The 27,405-nt window shown below is 37.8% G+C and overlaps 1 protein-coding gene across 1 annotated transcript in view; it reads right to left on the minus strand.

Moving 5' to 3' along the window:
• CYP7B1 (cytochrome P450 family 7 subfamily B member 1) overlaps nt 1-27,405 on the minus strand; it is a 224,540-nt gene that overhangs the window by 186,315 nt on the left and 10,820 nt on the right. The gene's annotated exons all lie outside the window — the stretch shown is intronic.

Below are 27,405 nucleotides of genomic sequence, written 5' to 3' on the forward strand. Positions count from 1 at the left end.
GTTAACACTTGATGCCATTAGTACTTCCTTAGCATCACACAGCCTTTACAAGGGTCATGGAATCCCCCCTAAGTCCCCAGGCCATGGGAGGTATGGAAATCAACAATGGTAAATATCCTAAAGGGCACCATTACAAGATCCTCCAAGCCCCAACACTCATCCCAGCTATTGCTGAGCTAACCAAATTCAGCACAGGTTTTTGCCAGTTTCACTCAGGTGTTCCTGGACAGTCCCTCACCTATGATCTGAGTTGCTAGGTTCTTGCTTTCTACCCTGAGTGACTTTTATATTATAGCATTTGACACCCACAAAAGCCAGGAGCACTTGAACGTGTGAGTGTGCTACTCGAAAGAATGAAGGCATTAACACCCCAAGGACAGCTTTCTTCCCAAGATGGCACGGGAACCTGTGCATAATGTTTCTTGCCCCTTTGATCCTCTCCGTACATACAATTCTCATACATGTCACAAATCTTCTCAGAAGGTCCTGCACAACTGAGTGTAAGTGCAAGCTACCTCTACCACACACTACTGTGTGGGTTTTCCCACCTATCCTATCCTTTGCTCTTCTCTCTGGGGTCACATTTACCAATTAAACTACCTATACGCAAGTATCTATCTCAAGCTCTGCTTTCAAGGTAATGCAGGCTAAGATACCACCTATTCCTATGATTATGTAGTAAGATATTTGGTACACTCAAAAATTATAATTCTGTCCTCCTTTTTTTTAGTTTAAAATTCAAGAGTAGGCAAAGAGAAAACACAATTATTCATTGTGTAACCTTGGCAAGTTAACTTCTACACTCAGATTATAGGTTTGTAAAAAGGATATAATAATTCATACTTCATTTCTCACAGTAATGAGGATCAAATGAAATCATGAATGGACCATAGAATGGTTATCAGTAACAATATTAGTATTACTATTATATTTCTATTGAAAACTTCTAAGGCAAACTGAAGCTATAAGATCAATGTCACTAGCTGGTAAAGAGAGCCCTTGACACCTGTTCCTTCTGTCAGACTATCTCCCACATCAGACAATCCTGACCAATGATCATAGGACAAGAAACCCAAACTAGGGTCTGCTGATTAACAAAATTGACCCAGAAGTTCAGCAAACAACATGAGATCCTGCTGCTAGAAGGAGGAGGTAGGTAACTAACTTTTAGGGTAGCTTTCCCAGCTTGGTCAACTCTGACCTGATGAAGAAGGAAAAAACTAGCTACAGAAATCTGGGTCTGCTGTAGCTCACCAGAATGAAAGAGGTGGGGGGTTTTCTTTGATTGTTTTAAGGTTTTTGCCATAGGGTGCATGCGCTCACTAAAGATAGACAGTGAGAGGGAAAGTGGGAAATCACCCCCCTACACACAGGGAAATGGCCGTACCACAATCCTTTCTCCTCCATTCTTCTCCTGGGATTTCGGGCACACATGCACAAGCATCTGGCATGAATTTCAAGCCACCAGGACCAGGACTTGAAACACTGTGTACTATGTAGGAGTCCAGTGCCTTAACAAGCATGCCACCTGCTGGTCCCATCAGAAATATTTTTTTAAATGTTACAAATCAGTGATTCTATCACAGCAGAAACAAGAGGAATGATGAACAACTCCAAGGGGGTATACGACCTGATAATCAGCAGCTCCAAGGGAGCATGGGTCATTGAACTGATTTCTTAGTTAATAGATCTTCCCTTTAAACCATAATTAAGGCCCTGAATAATTTTGTCAGTATATTTCTCCCTCCAAAACTTTTTATTTACAATTATTTCATTCTTCCATGACAGTAAGAGAGGGAGCAAGAGAAAAAGAGGGGAGGGGGGGATAAATATTTCAATAAGGTCTTATACCTTGCACCTCCCAGCCTACTCCTGTGTCCCCCCAGTCAGCAAGAATTATGAATGTGCATCCAAGTCTACCTGGAAACTGAACACACAATATTTCATATGGATCCAGTGTGGCTAAAGCAGCACATCACTGCTGTGCCTCTAAGCTAGCCATGTTGTTCCCTCTTAAGGGATGGGCTTAACGCTGTTTATAATTGCTTAAATCTCTACATACCTACACTTCTTTTTAAAATTTGCCAGAAAGCATGTGTGTCCACCAAAGAAAGACACACACACACAGAGAAAGTGAGAAAGCATTCCCCATTGGGCATGGTCATGCCATAATCCCTTCTTCTCCACTTCCTCCTCCTGCTGAGATTTTTGGCATGCACACCCACACACCTGGTGTGTTTTTAAAACCACTGGGCTCAGGACTCAAACAGTGTGGTTAGACTTGTGATTTAGTCACCTCAACCACTAGTACATGGGCTGGCCCAATACCAATACTTCTTAAAACTATTTTGCAAAAATAAATTTCAGTGTTCTCCCTTCTATTAACTGCACAAGATATATATCAGCACCAATGAGCAACTGTGATGGTCAATTTTAAGTGTCAAATTGACTGGATTAAGTAATTCATAAAGAACTGGTATCTGGAGTGATTAGGCTAATTGCAGATGCAACCAGGCCAGAGAATATTAGCATGTAAGTCTGAGTGAACTAAGTGGAACAAACTGCCATCTCTGTTTGCAGACATCCTATGAGCTGGGGCCCAAATAGAACAAAAACAGAACAAGGTAAATTGGTCTCTCACTCTTAGAGCTGGGAAACATTTGTTTCCTTGAACATTAGATCTCCAAGCTCCCCAGGAATTCCCCATTGGGCATGGTCATGCCATAATCCCTTCTTCTCCACTTCCTCCTCCTGCTGAGATTTTTGGCATGCACACCCACACACCTGGTGTGTTTTTAAAACCACTGGGCTCAGGACTCAAACAGTGTGGTTAGACTTGTGATTTAGTCACCTCAACCACTAGTACATGGGCTGGCCCAATACCAATACTTCTTAAAACTATTTTGCAAAAATAAATTTCAGTGTTCTCCCTTCTATTAACTGCACAAGATATATATCAGCACCAATGAGCAACTGTGATGGTCAATTTTAAGTGTCAAATTGACTGGATTAAGTAATTCATAAAGAACTGGTATCTGGAGTGATTAGGCTAATTGCAGATGCAACCAGGCCAGAGAATATTAGCATGTAAGTCTGAGTGAACTAAGTGGAACAAACTGCCATCTCTGTTTGCAGACATCCTATGAGCTGGGGCCCAAATAGAACAAAAACAGAACAAGGTAAATTGGTCTCTCACTCTTAGAGCTGGGAAACATTTGTTTCCTTGAACATTAGATCTCCAAGCTCCCCAGGACTTATGCCAGTGGCCTCCCAAATTCTCAGACTTTTGCACTATGACTTACAGTTACACCATTAGATTACTTGCTTCTGAGGCCCTCAAACTTGGGCTGAACCACACTACCAGCACTCCCAGGTCTCCAGCTTGCAGATGTCCTGTTGTGGGACTTCTTAGCTGCCATGATCTTGAGAGCCAATTATTTTAATAAATCCATTATCATATTTCTATATCTACATATTCTATCAGTTTTGTCTCTATAAAGAACCCTAACTAATACAACATGTCTAATTATAAAACGTAGCAAACAAAGGTGACAGACAAATTAGATAGTCTCTTCAATAAATAGTGTTGGCAAAACTTAATATCCACATGCAAAAGAATGATATTTGATTTATATCTTACACTATAACAAAAATTAACTCAAATGTATTACAGACTAAAACATACATCCTAAAACTATAAAACACCCAGAAGAAAACAGAGAAAAAATTTCTTTACATTGGTCCTGAAATAATTTCTTTGATATGATCCCAAATGTAAAGATAACAAAAGCAAAATAAACAATAAGACTATGACAACATAAAAAGCTTTTGTACATAAAGGAAATTATCAACAAATAAAAAGGAAACCTATGAAATGGAAGGAATTATTTCCAAACCACATATCTGACAGTGGGTTAATCTCCAGAATATACATGGAACTTACACAACTTAAGGTAAAAAAAATAAATAAATAAAAGTAAATTTAAAAAAGCCTGATTTAAAGAGTTTAAATAACTTTAATAGACATTTATGTCAAATACATACAAATAGTCAACATGTATATGAAAAGGTGCTCAACATTACCAATCTTCAAGGAAATGAAAATCAAAACCACAATGAGATATCACTTCACATTTGTTAGAATAGCTATTCTTAAAAGACAGGGAAATAACAAGTATATGAAAAGTTGTGATAAAAGGGAGCTTTTGTACACTGTTAGTGGGAATGTGAATTGATACAGATATTATGGAAAACAATATGGAGGTTTCTCAAAAAATTAAAAATATAACTGCCATATGATCAGTAATCTCACTTCTTGTTATATACCCAAAGGAAATAAAACCAATATCTCAAGATATCTATAATCCCATGTTCACTGAAAAATTAGTCATAGTAGAGAAGATATGGAAACAATCTAAGTGTCTATTGACAGATGAATGGATAAGTACATATACACATATGTACATATTATATATAATACACACACATATAAATTATATAACACAGACACACAGTTAGCTCTATGTAGCTGTGGGTTTGCATCCACAGATTAAGCTAATTGCAGATGCAACCAGGCCATACCAATTGTTACAAAGTGGGGAAAGGAGAGTTCTTTAAAAGAGAGAAGTTGAAGTTTATCTATATATTTTCCTTTTTACTTATATCTGATGCTAAGATTACCTACAAGTAATCTAAAAATGACTAACATATGTGGAAGGATGAATGTAGGTTATATGCAAATATTACACTGGGATTCCCTTATATAAAATGTAATATTTGCATATAACCTATGCACATTCTTCTGTACTTCAATCAACTCAAGAATAAATATAGTAGCTAGTACAATGTAAATACTATGTAAATATAGTTGCTACACTGCATTGTTTAAGGAATAATGATAAGGAAAAGAAGTCTGTACATGTTCAGTCACTTGTGACAATGTGAATGAACTTGTAGGACATTATGCTAAATGAAATAAGCCAGACACAAAGAGACAAATATTGCATGTTATCGCTTATATGTGAAATCTAAAACTTTAGAACTTAGAGAAACAGGAGGGTGGTTGATAGGGGATTAAGGGTAGGAGAAATGAGATGATGGTTAAAAAACACAAACTTTCAGTTATAAGATGAATAAATAAGTTGTAGAGCTTTAAAGTACAGCATGTTGACGATAGTCAATAATATACTTCATACATAAAATTTACAAATAGAGTAGATCTTAAGACTTCTTTACCACACACAAAAAAAGGAGTAACTTTGTGAGGTGATGCATATGTTATTTTATTATTATTATTATTATTATTTGGAGAGGTTTTCGCTATAGGGTGCGTGCGCTCGCCAGACAGACAGAGAGAGACATAGAGACAGAAAGTGAGAAATCACCCCCCAGAGGGGATGGTCACACTGCAGTCCCTTCTCTTCCATTCTCCTCTCAGGATCTTGGGCACACATGCACACGCGCCTGGCATGAGTTTTAAGCCACCGGGTCTGGGATGTGAACCGCGGTCAACTACGTGGGAGTCCAGCGATATAGCCATTACGCTAACTGCTGGTTCCCTGCATATGTTGATTGTGGGAATTATTACAGATATATGGGGTATGAGTCTTCAAAAAGTTTGTGGAAAGTGTATATAAAAAAGTGTACAAAATAAACTTATGCTGTAATTTCATTTTTCCACAAACTTTTTTAGTACCCTTCATACACGTATCAATGCACCATGTTGTATACCTTCAATTACATACATTTTGTGTTAGTCATACCTCAATAAAGTATCAGGCAAACTGCCTTAAAATGAACACTCATTTTCTCAAAGGAATTGACAATATTTAAAAAAAAATGTATATGTAAATACAGATTTTTCACTACAGTAGAAAAGACTTGAAATTATCAAAGTCAAAAATATATACATAATCAGTTCCCAGAGCAGTGGACACATTTTTTGGATAGAAATATGCCTGCTCTTTGCTGACCTCCTACAGCCCTGCTTAGTGGCATGTGTTTTACTCCAGAATGCACATAAACCAGAATCTATTTAGAAGTTGGTCTATTTCTAGTCACACAAGTTTTGTTTCCTAAATAAGACTTTGGATTACCATTTTGGTTTGTTCCCCAAAATTTCAACACTCCATATGGTTGGAGATGTAGTCCCATCTTCTTAACAAGACCTTGTGTGAACTGTGTATAGTACTGTCTTCAAGCCATTCGCTCCTATGCATATTCCATGGTGAGGAGAAATGTAGGGCTTATGAGGGAGGCAGGAAATGAGAAAGACAGGCGTGTTCCAAAGTTGAGATTCTAAACTGCTTTCCAAGTTTTCAAATGTGAAAATTTCTTTAGTTTGTTAAAACTGTTATAAATGATAGCACAGAACATATATACATTCAGCTTATGAAAAGTCACATGCATGGTAGTTATCCTGATTAGAGCTCAAAAACTTACCACAGTAGATTTTTTTCAGTGCACTAGTAACAACATTATAGTTGTAATTTTATTAATTCTTTGTAAATCTACATAAGTCTAAAAGAATTATTGGGAAAACATTAAAACTATTTTTGATATTACATGAGAATGAACCAACATGTTTATAAGTGATTGTATTTTTTTTCTGACTTGTCTTTAGTTGTAGGTTTAATGGTCAATTTTATTTATATTTATCAAATGACCAGCTCAAAAAATTCTAAATTTTTTTTATAATAATTGATAAAAATTTATTTCTGAGCCTAATTTACATGCAAAGAAATTTGAGTTTTCAATACTTGAATGGAATTAGTTTGAGAAAACAAAATATAAATACGTAAGAAAATAGGATACTTCACTAAGTTTTCATCACGCATTTGAAACTTTGGTTAAATTATCCTCAACAGGGGCTACCAACTGTTTGCTATAGCACAAATCTGCACAGTACTAACAGCATATATTTTAAGAGTTTAGATGCTTCTTGAGAAGAAATATGAATAATTTTTTTCATGGCTGTTATCTACATAAAAGTCCAAATCCCTCCAATCAGCTTTCAGATTAAGTGGTCTATGCTTAATCTTATGAAAAAAGTTAACCAAAAGACCTGGTTGTATTTTTTCTTCCAAAATATCTTCTCTATCATGTTCAATATTTACTGTTGTAATCATTGGTGAATCTTTTTTTGTCTGTTTCTTAATTATTAGATAGATAGATAGACAAACACACATAAACAATGCATGAAAGTTAAAAAGGAGGTAAAGACGTAATACTTATACTTCCAGAAGTAATTCTTTGTAATTTGCTTTTCTAATTCATTTCCAATATTGAGTTTATTTAAAAAATTGACTTTTCAGTTTTTCTACAATAATTTTCTGAAAAGCCATTTTTTAAAAAATAGCTTTCTAGAGAGTGTGCTTACCAGAGAGAGAGAGAGATATAAAAGAGAAAGCATTCCCACCCCACCCCCCCATGGAGCATGATCATACCCCAATCCTTTCTCCTCCATTTCTCCCCTATTTTAGAAGTTTATGCACTCATGCACACATGCTCTGCACGTTTCTCAAGTCAGCTGATCTGAGACTTGAACTATGAAGTTGGCAAATGTGGGATCCAGCAACCTTAACCTCCAGGTTACATGGCTGAGAACTTATTTTTTAAAGCCACATTTAACTTAATGATTAATTCTACAATCAACTTGAGTTGTTTACATATAATGAGAGAGACATAGAGAGAGAGATTATTCACTGAGCACTTTCTGTGCTTCTGAAACTAACTACTTAACATATACTACCTGATTTGTTCCTCATATCAAAAACTATGAAATAAGTCTTACTGTCTCCAATTTACTTATTAAAAAAACAGGCCGAGAGCAGTTGGTAATGGTAGGTGGGTAAGCTTAATTCATAAATTTTTTCAAATTTTAGGTATAATCAAATGCCACATTGACCACTAAAAAAATCAACCCAAACTACAAAACCAAACAAAGCTCTCAATAAAAGAACCACCTTCCTTGGGACCAGCAGATGGCATGGTGATTAAGGCGCTGGACATTCCCACATGGGCAGACCATGGTTCAAGTCTTGGACCTGGTGGCTTACTTTCTCTTTCCTTCTCTCTCTCTGTCTCTTTCTAGTCAAATTAAAATAAATAATGAATAAATAAAATTTAATAAAATAATCTAAAAAAAAGAATCACCTTCCTCTGAGTAGATTTTATTCCTGGTGGATTTTTCCAATATAAACTGTAAACTACATTATTAGTTACATAGAATTATTATCTATAACTAGTATTCTATAGATCACCCTATCATACATCTCTGCCAAGCATATTATGTGTATTAAATATTTTTTTTTTTGGAGAGGTTTTTGCTATAGGGCGCATACGCTTGCCAGACAGACAGACAGAGACAGAGAGACAGAAAGCGAGAAATCACCCCCCCGGGGGGATGGCCACGCCACAATCCCTTCTCCTCCGTTCTCCTGTCAGGATCTTGGGCACGCACACACACGCGCCCAGCATGAGTTTTAAGCCACTGGGTCCGGGACGCAAACCGCAGTGGACTACATGGGAGTCCAGCCACATAGCCACATAGCCATTACACTAACTGGTCCCTTAAATATTGTTTTTAATGTTCATAATCATTGTATTCTGTTAAAAAACTCTTTTTTAGGCTGGATCAGCAGGTGGCATGGAGATTAAGGTGCTAGATCCGACATGGCTGACTCAGCAGTTTAATCCCAGACTGGATAGCTTGAAAATTTCAAGAGGAGAACAGACGGGAAGGGATTATGGCATGATTATCTTCCCTGGGGGATGATTTCTTACTTTCACTCTCTCTCTTTCTATATATATATATATATATTTCTATCTGGTGAATGAAGACAGAAATCTAAAATTGGTAAAAATCTAAAAAACAAAATTATTTTGGAGAGGCTAAATCATCACTACATTATAATAATCATCACTAGCACACAATTGAGCAGAAAAAAATGCATTACACATTTTGATACATTCCTATGAAACCTAAAAATTAAAGTTTATTGGAATCTAGTCCCTTAATAAGTTCTATAGGGTGGTAGGGGGATGTTCCTTGATTAAAGGAGTCATAACAAACACAGATATGTGGATCTTCACTTTCTTTCCCTCCTGTCAAGAATTTTTTATGCCTAAATAAATAAATAAAGAAAGAAAGAAAGAATTTTTTTTATACCTTTAGATAATGGTAAGATTAAATAAGAGCTAGAAGATTGCAAATAAGGAGGTAGGAAAGACTCTTTGGTATGCAACATGTTTTTAGCTATCAATGTTAGCATAAAAGTTGATAAAGCCTATGTAAGTCAAGAGGTCAAAACCTACTTACCTTCACACAATCCTCTTTTTATTTTCCCAGGAATGCACAAGTCTTGTTTTGTATTCAATTTTTCTAAACTTTATTTTTAACCTTTCCTGAGCTTTCATGACCCATTAAATTTTAATTGTTCAACCTTTCATAAAAATAATTAAATATTATCAATGGAATGTGTTCCATCCATTACTTTTCATAGCAATGTTACCTGCTCATAAATGGGTAAGCTGAAGGAGGTTCAACGTCCACACTTGCTGTATTTCCAGTCATTTCTTCTGCTCCTCCAAGGCAAACTGATCTGCTCTCCCAGCCTCCAAGTGTAATCTCGACTTCCTAGTCTCTACGTTGTGGCCCAGGCCTTCTCCTTCATACCTTCAACCCCCAGTAGGCCACACATGAGAAAGTCCTCTTCTCCCTGAAGATTAAGATCCTCCAAACACTGAGTCAAATATCACGGTTTTCCTCAAGTCTTTCCAGAATGACAAGGGTCAACTGTGCTTGCTCTTCCTTTCTGAGATCTTCCAAGTCCCAATGTGCTTACTATCATTCTTCTTAACTTCATCTTTATCATTTAGCATTCTCAATTATGTGTGTGTGTGTGTCTGTGTAATTCTATGAACAGATGTCTTCACTTTTCACAATAATGCACCCTCATTTTATAGATGAGGACCTTAAGGCAAAAAGAAGATGAGAAATGGTCTTGAATTTCAGAGCTAGATATGGTAAGAATGGAACTCAAGCATAGCTCTGTTGACAGGTAGACTATAGCTCTTTCCAGTATATTCCATTGTCCTGCTCTAAATGTCTATCAAAGGGGCATACTTTACATACTTGCTATTTAAGAAGTCTTAACTTACAATAATGTATTAATCTGCCATAAAGAATAAAACCACCGAATCATAAATCTAAAACCAATATATTCACAATAATAAATATTTAACAAATAATAATACATCTAAAACCCCACAATGAGCTCCTTGAGAGGGACAACCTCTTGGTGCTTGCTTGGTGTCCAGCATGCCATGGTCACGCACCTTGGGTGAATGAGCCCACAGTCCGTGCACTGCCTCCTCAGGCTGCATGCAAAGCTGTCTAGGGAAACTCAATACCTGTTCTTCCCTGCAATTTACTAGCATGCAGAGATAATCTAAACACTATCTGATCATCTTGTTCAAAGATTAGTTTGTAGTCTCTAAATAATCTGAAGCTGTCACTAACACTTTTGTTGAAAGGATTTAGAACCATGGTCTTCAAACCAGGCTAAATAAACAGAGAATTTGAAGAACAACTTTAATTGTCACAAACTGAATCAGAATCTCAGGAGTGGATATGGACATTATTATTATTATTTTTAATTGATATACTGTGAGAGTAAAGAAACATGTGTTAGGAGACTAAAAGTGTTGTCACCTAGGTCCCACACCTCTTTTTTTTCCTGCTCAATTTGGCTGAATTCTTTAATTCATCAGTTTTTCTTTATCAATATACCTTTTTTACTTTAATACCACACTCTCAAAGGTTTCCTCCTACCTCCCTGGCTAACCCTCTTTAGTCCTTTTTTGTCTGACTTTTAAATGTAGCAGTGTTCAAGGAAGGATCCTTGGCCCTCTGTACTTTCATGTCTATAGCAACCCTCTTAATCTTGTCTACCTCCATTGCTTTAATTCTCTACCTACTTGTCAGTGGCCCACCGATTTGTATCTCTAATCCAGACCTTTCTTCTGAACTGGAGGCTCAAATATCCAACTGTCCTCATCACATTTCCATTTAGCTACCTAATTAGAAATCTCATATTTAACAGATCCACAACTGAGTCATTGGTCTTCCTCCCCAAACATGCCCTATGTGCAATGCTCCATGTAAGCACACAATGTCTCTGTCCTCCAGCTGCTCAGGCCACAAACCTTGTCTTACTTCACTTTTCTCTTTCAGCAAATACTGTTGGTTTGACCTGCAAATGATACTCAGATTCTGATTACTTCCCACCATTTCCACTGCTACCATTTCTGACCTTGGTCACTACCTTTCTTAACCTCACTGCTTCCTGGTCTACCAGAGTGGTAGTTTTAAAACAAAGGTCAGGGAACCAGCAGATTGCATAATGGTTATGTCGCTGGACTCGCATTTAGTTAGCTAATGTTCAAAAACTCACGGCATAAAACTCCCAAAGGGCATGTGTGCATGTATGCACAAGATCCCAAGAACAGAGGAGAAGGGATTGCGGCATGGCCAACCCCCTGGGGGGTGATTTCTCGCTTTCTGTCTCTCTGTCTCTCTCTTTCTGGAGAGCGCACACACCCTATAACAAAACCTATAGGGTGCTTTCTCACTTTTGTTGTTTCTGTTTCTGATAGCTAGCACATGTGCCTTCTGGCAATCTAAAAACAAAAACAAAATGCATGAACAATGTCTCTGCATTTTTCAAAATTTATTTCCTCTTACTGATAATAATCTGTTTTAAGGAGGAAGGTGGATTTACACAGGCTATGAGATGTTCTGCCAATTTAAACATCTTCCTTCCTAATTTTTTTCTTTTCTTTTTTTTTGGTTTTTTTTTTTTAGTTTTGCCATAGGGCATGTACTATCTTGGGAGAGAGACTGAGAAAGAGAAGGAAGGCGAAAAATCATCCCTAAGGAGATGGTCACACTGCAATCCCTTCTCCATTCTGCTCTTGGGATTTTGGGCATATACACATATGTACCCACTGTGTTTTTGTTTATTTTGTAAGAATTATTTAATTAACTTATTGATTTATTTTAATTTGACCAGAGAGGGACAGAGAGAGATAGAGAGAGAGAGAGAGAGAGAAAGCAAGAAAGCAAACTACCAGGTCCAGGACTCGAACCACGGTAGACCATGTGGGAGTCCAGCGCCCTTAAGCACCATACCATCTGCCACCACCTCCCCCACCCCCCGCCACACACACACCTCCCATGTTTTTAAGCTGCCAGGCTGGGATTTGACCATGCATCTGACCGTGCAGTATCCAGCTGCCTTAACTACCCCATCAGCCAGCCTCCATCATCCTAAAATATTTATAATCCCGCTTGCCCAAACATGTATAATTGAGATTTGCATTACATGTTCATTTTTTTTCTTACCAGAGAATGTATGTGCTCAGTAGACAGAGACAGATAGAAAGAGAGAAAGAAAGAGTGGAAACACCCCCAATGGGGTGTGGTCATGCTAAAATCCCCTCTTCATTTTTCCATCCTATCAGGTATTTAGGACACACACACACACGTGTTCACCATGTTTTCAAGTTGCCAGGGCCAGGATTCAAACCATATGGTCAGCCATGTGGGATCTAGTTCCTCTAATCACCAGACAATGACACTGGCCCATGCTCCTTTTTATAAAAAAAATAATTTTAGTCCCGAAATATTCAGACACTAATTCATCTTTTTGGCTCCATTTGATTTCATGTGTTTGGCCAGTATTTCTCTTCCATTAAGACCATTTTTAAAAGTGACAAATACATAACTTCAAAGGAGGTAAAATTCTGAGACCAGAAGATGGCATAATGGTAACGTTGCTCGACTCCCATGTACGGGACCACGGTTTGAGTCCTGCACCTGGAAGCTTAAAACACACCAGGCGTGTGTGCGCGCATGCTCAAAATCCTGAGAGGAGAACGGAAGAGAAGGGATTGCAGCGTGGTCATCTGCCCTGGGGAGTGATTTCTCTCTTTTTGTCTCTGTTTCTGTCTCTGCAGATATTTCTCCCTTTCTGCCACTGCGGTGAGTGCATGTGCTATATAGCAAAAATCGCTCAACAAATAAACAAACAAATGAAAAGAAAGCGAAGTTCCTTGGTCTCACTGAGGAAAAGTGAGGAAACTGACAAGAAGCAATTGCTTTAGCTCCTAATCATGAGAGACTAACCCTTTAAAAATATCACACTTGGAAGCCAGGAGGTGGCATAGTGCTTTAGGCATTGGACTCATCTATGCCTGACCATAATTTGAGTCCCAGCCTGGCGACTTGAAACTCATGCCAGGTGCCTGTGTGCACATGCCCAAAAATCCCAGGAGAAATTGCAGTGTTGCCATCCCCTGCGGAGTGATTTCTCACTCTCCTTCTCACTGTCTCTCTCTCTCCCCAGTGTACACATAGACCCTATGGCAAAAACCTTTAAAAAAATTATAGTTGTTGGTGCCAGCAGACAGTATAGTGGATTCCCAAATGACTCACCATAGTTTGAGTCCTGGACCTGACAGCTTGAAAAATCACTCTGGGTGTATGTGTGTGCATGCCCAAAATTTGGAGAGGAGAATGAAAAAGAAGGGATTGTGGCATGATCATCACTCCTGGGGGGTGATTTCTCACTTTCTCTCTCTCTCTCTCTCTCTCTCTCTCTCTCTCTCTCTCTCTCGTGAGCACATGTGTTACAGGGCAAAAATCTAAGTAAAAAAAAATTATAGTTACAAATCAGTCTTATAATGCAACAGTTAGGTGCTGCACGGAGGAAGCCAACAGTAGTTTGAGTCCTGGTCCTTGCAGCTTAAAGAAGATGCTGGTCACGTATATGTATGCCTAGGTCCTCACAGGATGGAGCAATGGAGGAAAAAGGATTGCAGCATGAACAAGTCCCATTTGGAGATTCTCTCTGTCTTGACCACATGTATACACCCACTGACAAAAAATATATATTTGCTTATGAGGTAGAATGCAACTTACATATTACATGCAGTATAATGAAGAACATCTTACCTGTATAGTCATTTTCATTAGTTTATATTTGGGACCAAATAAACTATACAGTTGGTATCTAGTGTGATCAAAGGAAAGTCATAATAATAAATAAAATATATAGATGTTTCTGGAACAGGACTTTTATGTGAACCTTTTATCTGTACTTGTCTCAAGATAAAGCAACTACTGATTAAAAAAATAAATTGCAATATAGCAGGGTTCAAAAAGAAATCATAAAATAAGAAGTAGCATTATTAAGAGCTGCTCTAATAAGTGATGGGGTTCAGGATATCCTAACCCCAAAGATGGCACCTGGACATTTAAGAGAACAGTGGAAAGAAGACACAATCATCTTCTCCTTGTCCCTTCTTCCCTGAAACAAGCCATAAGACCTAGCTAACCTCTCTCTAGAGTAGTTCAAAAGACTTTCTTCCAGAGATTCCCTCCATATACCTGAAGAAAGAAATCTCCTTATCCTCCAAGATACATGGATGCCGAGAAGAATTTCAGTAGGCCTTCATAAGTTCCCGCCAACTAATTACCATTAGCTCATATCCCCTTTTCCAACCATACTGCAAAACTGTCCACTTTTCATCAACCTTAGCATAAAAGTACACATAATGTCCTGTTCCATTGGAGTCTACATTTCTTTTTTTTCCTTCTTGTGTATTATTTTTTATTTTATTTTTATTTTTATTTATTTTTATTTTTTTATTATTATTCATACATTTCTTTATGCTCCCAAGTCATATAAAACTTCTACTAAGTAAGTATGTATAATTTTTCCTGTTAATCTATATTTTTATTACTTAGGTCTGTGTCATGAACCTAGCAAAAAAATGAGGAAAGAAATCTCTCTCCCTTATACAACATTATTCAATTATAGACCCTCCCTATAAAAACTAATCCTAAATGGAGTTATTTTGTCCATAAAGAAAATTATGAGAGGGGATTAAATAGAAACGAAGGTGAGTAATCACAATTTATGAAGACACAAAAAGTAAGATTAGATATGTTATATAACGTGAGCACTATTTACAGAGTTGCTACCCCCAAATTCACAGGAACAGCAATATTCTATTTTATGTGACAGTGATTTCTCTAGTAAAGAAGATGTAATCGTTGGTGAGGAAATCACTTACTTACATTTCCCCCCAACTGTTTTTAATTAAGTAGTTTAAAACAATATCCAGTGTGGGACAAACTAACACAGGTCTACTTGAGACCTAAAGTGGGTAAAATCTGAGTAGCATACTACGTCATACCATGGACCACCCACGGCCCTGGATTACTCACTGAGGAGAAGAAAGAGCCTTGAGTCACATTGTTATTACAACTTTATTCTATAAACCCTAAGAATTCCGTGAAATCTGATCTTCTGGACTCTTTCTTCATTGGTTAAAGCATCCCATCCATGGAATAAGTTAGAAATACAGTGTAGTGGCCACACTATCTACAACCCAAAGACTCCGTTTTATTTCTGAGGCCTCTGCTTTTGAAAACTTAAAGAATCAAACCATATGGTAACTCTAGAGATTAGAATAAAAGGGGCAAGTTCCATAAATGGATATGTAGAATTTTGATATAGAAAGAAAACACTGATTTGAATCAATGTCTGTAGAAAAATAAAACTTACAAAGATTTTACTCTTGTATATTTTTTTCTTAAAAACTCAGAGCCATTTCACTTTACAGGATGTTCTCCTTTTAGAACCGTGGGTGTTAAGCCATGTACTATTGCCTACAAATACACCAGAGTCACAAATGCTTTGGTCAAAAGTCTATCCTTCTTCAGTTGACTGGTGATTTCATACGTTCTAGAAATATTTTTAACTTTTGGCATGATATTCTACACCATATGGTACAACACACTGACAAGCAAAAAGGGTAGAACTAGTTTGAAATATATACACACATATATTTATACATATGTGTGTATATATGTATATATACATACATGCATACACATACATGCACATGCACTGCATGTACAGTGAAAGGAGTTTGCTGTATAACTACAAAAAATATATAAGGCCAAGTTACACATTCTGTATAGAATACAGAGAGTCTCTGCCCATGCGAAAAAAGTTATTCAAAATCCAAAGCAAGTTTAGTTAACAAAGTTCACAACAGACCTGAAAGCATTCAGCAGACATATTAGAAACCACCTCACTTTGCTACATCAAGTAATATTTGAATGGTCTGCAACACCTTCCCAAATTCTATATTCAATGCTGCTTCTCATGGTGCAATAGGAACTGCAGCAGTGGCACATGCGACAGCTTGCATAGTCCCTTTAGGAAGGACAGCTAAAATGAGAAACACATTAAAACAGTCTTAAACTAATTGCCTGAGGGTGAAACTATCCTTCCCCTTTGATTCAAGGTTCCTTCAATGTATTTTTTCTTTTGAAAGCAGTGATTTTGCATCAGATTTCAGAAGTTTTCAGAAAGTTTAAGGTGTGGCTTTCAGCCTGGCCACCAACCTTCGTGTCAAGACAGGCTGCTGCATTGTCTGTTCTGCCTTCTGTTAGAACTGACACAGAGCAGTCTGGGCACAGAGGAACCCACGCCCTCTGCTGAGCCAGTACATACGTGGGTACAAAAGCAAGTAAATAGAATGAGAAGAAAGAGGTATTTGCATTCTTTTCTTAAAGTCCAAATGTATACATTCATTTCTAAAAGTTGTATTAGATCCTCATACTTTCATTCTCAGTAATGTGTACAACACTTTTGAAAAGGAGGTGAACAAAGAATAAGAAGAATACAGCATTCTTTTTTTTTTTTTTTTCCTAAGAGGTTGGGTTTAAGGTCAAACATGTGGGTTTAAACCGTAACTGCACTGTATTCTATAACAGCTTCACGGTGTTGGGAACATTGTTTAAATGAGGCTAGCTCTCTGTCTGTAAAATGACAATTATTATAGTGAGAGAGGAGTCAACAAAATTCAATATAACAATAGATGTAAAGCTCTTGCCTCTATGTTTAGTAGGCACATAGAAAATGCTCAGAAGTGCTGGCTGTCATTATTATACCAAGTCAGAAACAATTCTACAGCGCAGCATGCCCATACACAAAAATGAAAAAGGAGTTAACAATAACGGAACAATTAACCTAAAGTGAGATCTGTCTATCCTCCAAAGAAGTCAATCCCTTCACATCCTAGCCCAAAAGGACTGCTGAAGTACATTACTATGACACTGACTCCTCACTGCACATTACTCACTTGTCTTCCTGGGATAAAATAATTTGTGTATTCATAGTTCTAATGTACAGCTAGTACAAAGCATTGCTTTCACCATGACACCTCTAAATTTTTAAACAGAAAATCTCGTCTCTTTAATGGCTTATGAACACCTCATCTACCAGTCTTTGCTTTCAGTGTGCTATCAATCACACGTCTGGTGATGTGTGATTACCAAAATCAGGTTCGGTCTATTTTTTTTTTTTTAAGGTTTTTCTATAAGGTACATGCATTCACCAGAGAAGACACTGAGAGGGGAAGTGAGAAATCATCCCCCAAGAGGAATGGCCACTCAACATTCCCCTCTCTTGGGATTTTGAACACACACACACACACACACACACACACACACACACACGAGCCCAGAGTGATTTTCAAGCTATAAGGTCTGGGATTAGAACTGTACTTGGTCATGTGGGGGCCCAACACCTTAACCATCACTCTACCTGCCGGCCCCTACTCAGCCTGCTCACAGGGCTTCCTATTAAATAAAGTACACTCTCCATCTTCATCAGGAAGTGAAATCTTACACACACTTGTACGACTCTAGTGTCTAGACTTGAAAGTTAACAATATATTGGGATGTCAGAAAAGTCATGGTGTACTTTCTCTATGATTTTCTATGCAAAAATGCATCATGACTTTTCCAACAATCCAATATATTGTATCTTAGACTCTGAATTTTCAGAAACAGGAATTGTAGGGGTTGACTACACACTGGTTACTGTGTTCCTAGCTAAGTCTATATTAAGAATAATCATTAAACCAAAATGTTCTCCATCTATAAATATTTATAATAGATGAGTACTTGCTTATGAAATCTTCATGTTTTGGTTCTTATTTTCTTTCTTTCTTTCTTTTTTTTTTTTCCAGTGAGAAATCACCTACCCCCCAGGAGGGATGACCATACTTGCAATCCCATCTTCTCCATTTTCCTCTCAGGATTTTGGGCACACATGTATCTGGTATGATTTTCAAGCTGCTAGAACTGGGACTTGAACCACAAAGTTGGCCATGTGGATCCAGCTGTTTTAACCTCCATACCATCTGCTGGCTCTGAAAGTTTTACTATTTTTTTTTTTTTTGAGAGATTTTTGCTATAGGGTGTGTGTGCTTGCCAGAGAAACAGAAAGAGGAGAGAAAGTTAGAAATCATCCTGCAGGGAGGATGGCCATGCCACAATCCCTTCATCTTTATTAATCTCCTGGGATCTTGGGCACACATGCACATGTGCCCAGCATGAGTTTTTAGCTGCCAGGTATGGGACTTGAACCACAGTCTGGGAGTATAGTGATATAACCATTATACCACCTGCTGGCCTCAAAATCTTCACTTTTTAATTGAAGCAGCAGAAAATTTGATGTTTGACATTAGGTGTCATTTGGGTATGCAATTTGTATATTTTGATGTCAGTATCTAGAACTCTAACATATTTGTATTGGAATAGGATACTAGGATAATAGGATTCATTCATCTTTCTTTCTTCTAACAAATGTTCTCTGAGAAGTTACTCAGTGCCAGATATTATTTGAGATGCTAAAACTGAAGTAAAGCATCTAAAGTTTCTTATTCATTAATACCAACTCTTTAGGATGAATTTATGAGAAGAAATGACAATGAATTTAAATCCTGTTATGGTTGCACTTTTGTTAAAATTTCTATTAATTTTTATATTAAGCAATTATAGAATTAATTAATCCCTTCTACTTTACTATAGACAAAAAAGATTCCATCCCCAATACTTCTATATTTAAAAAAAAAGCCAAAGTCATAAAAATGAGCACTTCAGCACTTCAGCTATAAAAATGCATGATATAATAGATGTCACCTCTTTTTCAGCGAAGTAGCTTTCTATAATTTCGTCCTTTGCCTTTCACAGAACAGTAACCTGGATTAGTTTCAATGGAATTTTACTTGGGATAAAGCAAAAAACATTCTCCTACAAAAAGCTGTTAATCTTTCCTCTATGTCTGAGGGCTTTCTCTGATCTATTATTTCTGGGAAATCAGTGAAGTACAGCCTCCATTTCCTTAGATCCCTTCAAATCCTCAAAGTCATCCTAGCTTTCTCCTCCAGGCTGCAGGCAATAATTAGCAGGTGTGCACCAGGTCCACGCAAGAAGAAATGTCCTAACCTATCACACCTGGGCCTCACTGCCTAGCGCCTATATCTTAGTCTCAAAAATAAAAATTAAGGAGTTGCAGAGTTGCCACCTACATAACGCACACTCAAAACCTATGTGAGAATTAATAAAGAAGAGAGACATTGGTAACCCGTGAAGTTTGGCATCAAAATTTCTCGAGCATAATGATGAAGGGACTATTGAGATATGTTAACTCTCTATCCAGCTCCTTGTGGACAACAGCAAAGTTAGCTAAGGTCCAATATTTCTCATCTTTGAGCCTTCTTGCAAAAACTTTAGTTTGATGCAAATAGTATGAGAGATATAGCTATTATTTGCATTTTTTTACAATGTTGATTAAAATTACCACAAATTTAGTGGCTCAGATAACACAGATTTATTATTTTCCTGTTCTGTTGGTTGGAAGACTAATGTAGAACTCACTGAGCTAAGATCATAGTACTGGCAGGGCAGGGATGGGTACATTCTTTTCTAGAGTCTCTGGAGGAGATGCTGAATCCCTACCTTTTAAATTTTATTATTTTTTAAATTTTTATTTATTCATTCATTTATTTTTAATTTGACAGACACACACACACACAGAAGTGAGAAAGCAAGCAACCAGATCTGGGACTCGAACCATGGTCAGCCATGTGGGAGTGTCCAGTGCCTTAACCACCATGCCATCTGCTATTCCCTGCCTTTTACATTTTCTAAATGCTGCTCTCATGAGCCAGCAAATGGCCTAGCAGTTATGCTGCTGGACTCCCACATGGCCAACTACAGTCCAAGTCCTGGACTGGTGACTTGACACTCATGCCTAGTGCATGCAGATGCGTCTGTGCCTTACATCCCCAGAGGAGAATGGAGAAGGGATGGGGGGAACGCAAGCCCCTACGGGGGGAACTCACTTTCTTTCTCACTGTCTCTGTTTGTTTCCAGCGACTGCACATGCCCTAAGACAAAAACCTTTTAAAGAAAAATGCTGCTCTTGTTCCTTGGAATATGGACTCCCTCATCCTTTATCTTTGAAGCCAGCAAAAGTTAGGTCTTTCTCATATCATGTTACTCTCCCTCCTTCTCTGCCTCCCTCTCCCAGTTTTGTTTTTGTTTTGTTTTCTTTTTTTAGAGATAAGAGATTATTGCTATAGGGTGCATGCACTCACTGGAATGACAAAGAGAGACAGAGAGACAGAAAGCAGTAAATGATCCTCAAGGGGGGATGGCCATGTCACAATCCCTTCTCCATTCTCCTCTTGGAATTTGGGGCATGCACACACACACACACACCTGGCATCAGTTTCAAGCATATGGGCCTGGACTTGAACTGCTATTGACCAAGTGGGAATTCAGAGCCTTAACTACTATGTCACCTGTTGGCCCTCTTTTCCCAGTTTTAATGACCCACATCGGACCTACCCAAATAATCCAAAATAACCCCTATTTTAAAGTTAGCTATTTAGCAACCTTCATTCCTTTTGCAACTCTAATTCACGTTTGTCATCAAACCTATCATATCTCAGACTTCTTAAGATTAAAATGTGGATATGGGATCTAGAGGGCTTTATTCTGTCCACCAATCTACTGGATGTAAAACCAAACACCTGAGTAGCATTATACTTTAGGCAAATTAATCTCATTATTTTGGTCTCTTCTTTTGAAAATAGCTTAATAATGTACTTATTTTCTGAATGAGAGTGAAGATTAAATGAGACAATACATGCAAAATATCTAGGCAAAGAACTTGGCACAAGTAGGGTGCTGACAATATTCATTTTGATATTCTCCTACCATCCTCTCAAAAGTCATCATTTTACTGGCCACACTGCTTTCCGAAAGAAGGCGCCATATTGGGAAAGACTAAGCCCCAAGTGACTTTATATACACAAATTGTCAGCTATAGCTTGCATGTTTATATGCCCCCAAAATTCATAGGTTTAAATCTTAACCCCCAAGATGATGGTTTTAGGAGGTGGGCCCCTCAGAGGGTGATCAGGTCATGAGGGGTTTCATGGGGAGATATGTGTTGGGAAGAGAGATAAAAGGCAGAAGGAAACCCTTACCACATTTTGGGGGAATAGGACTAGTACCCTTATAAAAAGCAATGGGAAAAAAAAGGCCTATGTTAAAAGAAAAATTTTAAAAAGGGCCCAGCAGAGCTCCTTTTCTTCTCCCACCATGTGAAGAGACACCACTCTCAGGAATGGGCCCTTACCCCATGCTGAATCTGTCAGTACCTTAATCTTAAACTTCTCAGACCCCAGAATTGTGAGAAATAAGTTTTGCTGTTTATAAGCCACTTAGTTTATGGTATTTTGTTATAGCAGTGTGAAGAAACTAGGATCACCCAATGTCATTAGGCATGTACTTTGAGATTTTATTCGGGTAGAGAGGAGATTTACACTTATCCAATGTAACTTCTGAATTGATTTTCTGCTCTGACAAACACAAAATTTATTTAAAGGGATAGCCAAGATATGTCACTAGAATTGATTACAGAATTAAGCAATTGTGGGGCCAGATAGTGGTACAGCAGAAGTGCAATGCTCTGCAATGCTGGGTTCACATGGAAGGGCCCAGGTTCATGTCCCAGGGCCTCTTGCACAAGTCTGGGACTCCTGCCCATGATCCAGGCTGGCTGAGGCTAGGAGTAGATCACAGCATGAAGACCTTATTAGGAGTACCTGTCTTTCTCTCTCTCTCTTACAGAAGATGTAACTAAATAAATATTAAGCAAAGGAAAAAAGAATTGAAAAAAGAATCCTTATTGTTGGACAAATCAGCAGTCCTGAACATTTATGATCCATTAAACAGTCACTTTGTATAACACACAAAATCAACAGAAAAATATTTGTTTTACAGAGCTCTTAAGTTCCTATTGCATAAGAGATGACACAATAAGAACATTCTCTAGATTAGACCCCCCCTTTTTTTTTTTAAATTTACAAAATATAAGAGTGAAACAAACCAAAAATCTGTCTTAAGTATTTGCAAGACTAACCCAAACTCTGGGCTTAAAGAAGGGAGAGTATGGCACAGCACACTAATTGACTAGCCATTTTATCAAGAGCCACAAATATGCCTGGAGATGTCCCTGTCACCTTGTCTATAAAACACAAAATCCACCTGTTAAACCCAGCATATTTGTGAGTAGAAACTGACTTTGCTCTCGGCTACCCACATCTTTTTCCAATATTTTCTTATAGGAAAAGGATTTTTAAAAAATCCACTAATGATGGCAACCTCATTCTCATTTTTTTTTTTGGAGAGGTTTTCGCTATAGGGTGCGTGTGCTCGCCAGGCAGACAGAGAGAGACAGAAAGCGAGAAATCACCCCCCAGGGGGGATGGTCACGCCGCAATCCCTTCTCCTCTATTGTCCTTTGGGGATCTTGGGCACACACGCACATGCGCCCGGCGTGAGTTTTAAGCCACTAGGTCTGGGACGCGAACCGCGATCAACTACATGGGAGTCCAGCAACATAGCCATTACGCTAACTGCTGGTCCCCTCATTCTCATTCTTTAGGCAGTGGTAACAATGTGAGAGGTCTCAAGAACTATGGGTCTTGTTCAGGAGTAATTAAGTAATTAGAGAAATAAGAAACTTATACGATACAGTGATGCCAACAAATCAACATTTCAAAACAACTTATTATTAATATAATCTTAACATCTAACAACTGGAAAAAAATAATTCAAATTTTACTTCAACTACACTTTATCTTAGTATCATTTAATTTTATCTCTTATCAACAACAAATTTGGAAACCCACAGCACTTCTTTTCCCCGAAACATCAAATTCCTGGCAGAAAAAACTAATGTGATGTGCAAAGTGACTTCTGAGCTTTCAAATCAAGATTGCTCTTGATATCCCGTATTCTGGACTTTATCTAATGTCCTCATCCACATATGGCGAGATAACTCCTACCTCCAACAGGCTTTATTCAGAGAAATGGGGGCTGGACAGTGTTCAAAACACTAGTGTTACTCAAAGTCTAGTCCTATCTGTACAAGCGCAACTGTTTTCTCATTACTGGTCAGCAGAGAAGTCAATGTGAAACCTGAGAGTAAAGATTTAAAAACTTTTAGACTAACTTGATTGAACAATTTGTGTCTGTTGAAACAAATTAGTAGTTAAAAAAGTGCTTTCAGGTTTGTGTGTTAGTCTCTTATTGCATTGCTAATAGGAATACCTAAGGCTAGGTGAATTATAAAGAAAAAGCTCACAATTCTGGTGACTGAAGCATCCAAAGGCAAAAATGGTAGAAGGGAAAACTTTCATCAGAGTGTGGTTTATGTCCATGTGAGTTTCTCTCTGCTCTGGTCTCATTCCCACTGTTATTTACCTGCCACAGTTCAATCATGGAGGCCTCATCCTAATGACATTATCCTGGCCAAATTCTCACCCTGGGACACCATGAAGAAACTAAGTTTTCACTTAATACCTTTGCAATACAATCAATACAAACAAGTCTCAACATATGAATTTACGGGGACATCCAATCACCCACCCACTAAGACCAAATTCCAAAACATAAAATTTTGGGGAATAAGCCATGATCAAAAACATAACGGTTTGTATCATTTTTAACATTTTCTTTTATAATTTTTTTTAAAGTTATCAATATCAATCCTGGATGAATGCAGTTTAAAAAAAAAATTAGTTCTTTATCACAGCCAGTTTGAGAAGCACTTCAGTAAAAAAATTCTTGCAAATAGAACAGGGAAACAGTAGTGTCAAAAAGACATTTACTGGGACCAGCAGTTAGCATAATGGCTATGTTGCGGGACTCCCATGTAGTTGACCATGGGTTGCGTCCCGGACCTGGTGGCTTAAAACTCACGCCGGGTACTTGTGCGTGTGTGCCCAAGATCCCGAGAGGAGAATGAAGGAGAAGGGATTGCGGCGTGGCCATCCCCCCTGGGTGATAATTTCTCACTTTCTGTCTCTCTGTCTGGTGAGCACACATGCCCTATAGCAAAAACGTCTCCAAAAAAAAAGACATTTACTGGTGGAAATTATTTATTATGATCCAAGATTACTTTTATCATGCTGAATAGGTAACTGACAATGCAGGCAAGTGGATAAACCAGGTCTCAAAAGAAAAGCAAGTGGACACCGAAACTGAAATAAATAAATAAACAGTAAGTGCTTTGAAAATTCTTTAACTTATACATCTAGTATGAACTCTACAAAGATAGCACTCTGCTAGTTGGGAAACATTGATGGAAAATGTTTTTTCAGTTTTAATTTTTGCAATTTTTATTTTATTTTATTTTATTTTGGAGAGGTTTTTGCTACAGGGCGCGCGCACTCACCAGACAGACAGAGAGACAGAGAGACAGAAAGCAAGAAATCATGCCCCAGGGGGGATGGCCTCGCCGCAATCCCTTTTCCATTCTCCTCTCAGTATCTTAGGCACGCACGCACATGTGCCTGGTGTGAGTTTTAAACCACCGGGTCTGGGACTGGAACCACGGGCAACTACATGTGAGCCCAGTGACATAGCCATTACGCTAACTGTTGGTTCCTGCAATTTGATATCTATAGTAAACTACTGGCTAGAATCCCAATGGCTATAGGACAACAACTCAAAACCAGTGTTTTCTAGATTCCTCTGTTCTTTAAGAAGGGTCTCTACAGAATGGTAACTGCCACATATCAAGCACCAGTATGTATCTGACACTGGTAGATATTTAATATATTATGTTCAAAGAGATTAAATAATTTGATCATGATCACAAAATAAATAAGGAATGAAGTCTGCATTAAAATCCAGAAATACTGGATACTCATGCAGCTATATGAAGCTGCCTCTCATCATCATAATATACAAATACACTTTCATACAGAATTATATTTCAAACAGTATAAAACCTCATTTGCTAAGAAGTTGAAAAGGAAGCAAAAACTTGAGGAAAAAAATGTGAAAAAAAATACAGTGGTTCCTTCTTAGATATAACACCAAAAGTACAATCCACAAAAGAAATAATCCATAAGTTCTACCTGATTAAAATTAAAAACTTCTATTTGCAGAAGATACTATTAAAGAATGAGAAGACAAGCCACACATTAAGAGAAAACAATGGCAAAACACACATCTGTTTAAGGACTAGTATATAAAATATACAAAGAACTCTTAAAATTTAATAATAAGGGGCCAGCAGGTGGCATGGTAGTTAAGACATTGGACTCCCATGTGACCAACCATGATTTGAGACCTGGACCTGGGGCTTGCTTTCTTACTTTCCATCTCTCTCTCTGTCCCTGTCTCTTTCTAGTGAATACATATGCCCCTCAGCAAATTTAAAAAAATAAATAAATATAATGAAATAAATAATTATAAAATAAAAGCTCAACAATAAAAAAACCTAATTTTAAAAATGTGAACGATCTGAACAGATATCTCAGCAAGGAAGGTATATAGATAGCAAACAAGAGTATGAAAAGATGTCTATTACATATGTCAACAGAGAATTACAAATTAAAATGGCAATGAGATATCACTACACACCTACTGTACAGACAAAATCCAACACACTGACCATACAAAATGCTGGCAAGGACGTGGGGCAACAGTAAATCCCATTCATTGCTGGTGGCTTACAAAATGGTTCAACTACTTCGGAAGAATTTTTTTTTTTTTCACAAAACTAAACATGTTCTTATACAATTCAGCAATGGTACACTTTGGTATTTATTCAAAGGAGTTGAAAGTAAAGTCCAACAAAAACATGTACATAAATGCAACAGTAACTTTACTCATAATTGCTAAAATTTGGAAGCTGCCAAGATGTCCTTCAAGAGGTGAATGATGAAACCATGGTACCTCCATATCACAGAAAATGACTGAGTGATAAAAAGAAACAAGCTACACAGCCATGAAGATATGGAAGAAACTTAAATGCACACTGATGAGTTAAAGAAGCCAATCTGAAAAAACTCGATACAGTATAATTCTAACTATATAACTAAAAAAGACAAAACTAGGAAGACGGTGAAAAAAATCAGTGGTTGCCAGAAGTTAGATGGGAGAGAAGAACAAATGGGCTTAGTAGAGAGAGAAGAAAGTAAGAGCTATGAAACTGTTCTGTGTGAAAAACTACACATTTTTCAGTGTAAACCCATAAAATGTAAAACGCAAAACGCAAAGAGTGAACACCCTTTCTTTTGCAAGGTTTTTTGTTTTTTGTTTTTTCTGTAGGGCACATTTGATCCCCAGAAAGAAAGAGACAGAAAGCAAGAAATCACCCTCTGTGTGTGTGTCGGGGGAGACTGGCCATGCCGCAATCCTTTCCTTCTTCTCCATTTTCCTCTCGAGATCTTGGGCACTCATGCACACACGCCCGGTGTGAGTTTAAGCTACCGGGTCCAGGACTTGAACCGCGGTCATTACATGGGAGTCCAGTGACATAGCCATTACGCTAACTGCTGGTCCCAGAGAGTGAACCCTAATGCAAGCTATGAACTTTAATTCCTAATAATGTATCAACACTGGTACATGGATTGTAATAAATGTACCATATTAATGCAAGATATTAACTATGGGGAAACTGGGTAGGCAGTGAAGGAGATATAGGGAACTCTCTGTACTTTCCACTCATTTTTAAAAATACATACGTAAAACCACTCTAGGGGGGAAATTCTATTTAAAAAAATGTGATTCATAACTGTACATCTTGAAATTTTTATATGCCCATGGCCACTTTTTTAGTTCAATTATGAGGAATTTTGAGAATATTCCACTTTATGGGACCAGCAGTTAGTGTAATGGCTATGTCGCTGGACTCCCACATAGTCGACCGCGGTTCAAGTCCTGGACCAGGCAGCTTAAACTCACGCCGGGCGCGTGTGTGTGCATGCCCAAGATCCCGGGAGGAGAATGGAGGAGAAGGGATTGCAGCGTGGCCATCCCTCCTGGGGGGTGATTTCTCACCTTCTATCTCTCTGTCTTTCTCTGTCTTTCTGGCGAGCACACGTGCCCTATAGCGAAAACCTCTCAAAAAAAAAAAAAAAAGAATATTCCACTTTATAAGTAAA

Source organism: Tupaia chinensis, unplaced genomic scaffold (genome assembly GCF_000334495.1).
Source record: "Tupaia chinensis unplaced genomic scaffold, TupChi_1.0 Scaffold000288_2, whole genome shotgun sequence".
NCBI lineage: Eukaryota > Metazoa > Chordata > Mammalia > Scandentia > Tupaiidae > Tupaia > Tupaia belangeri.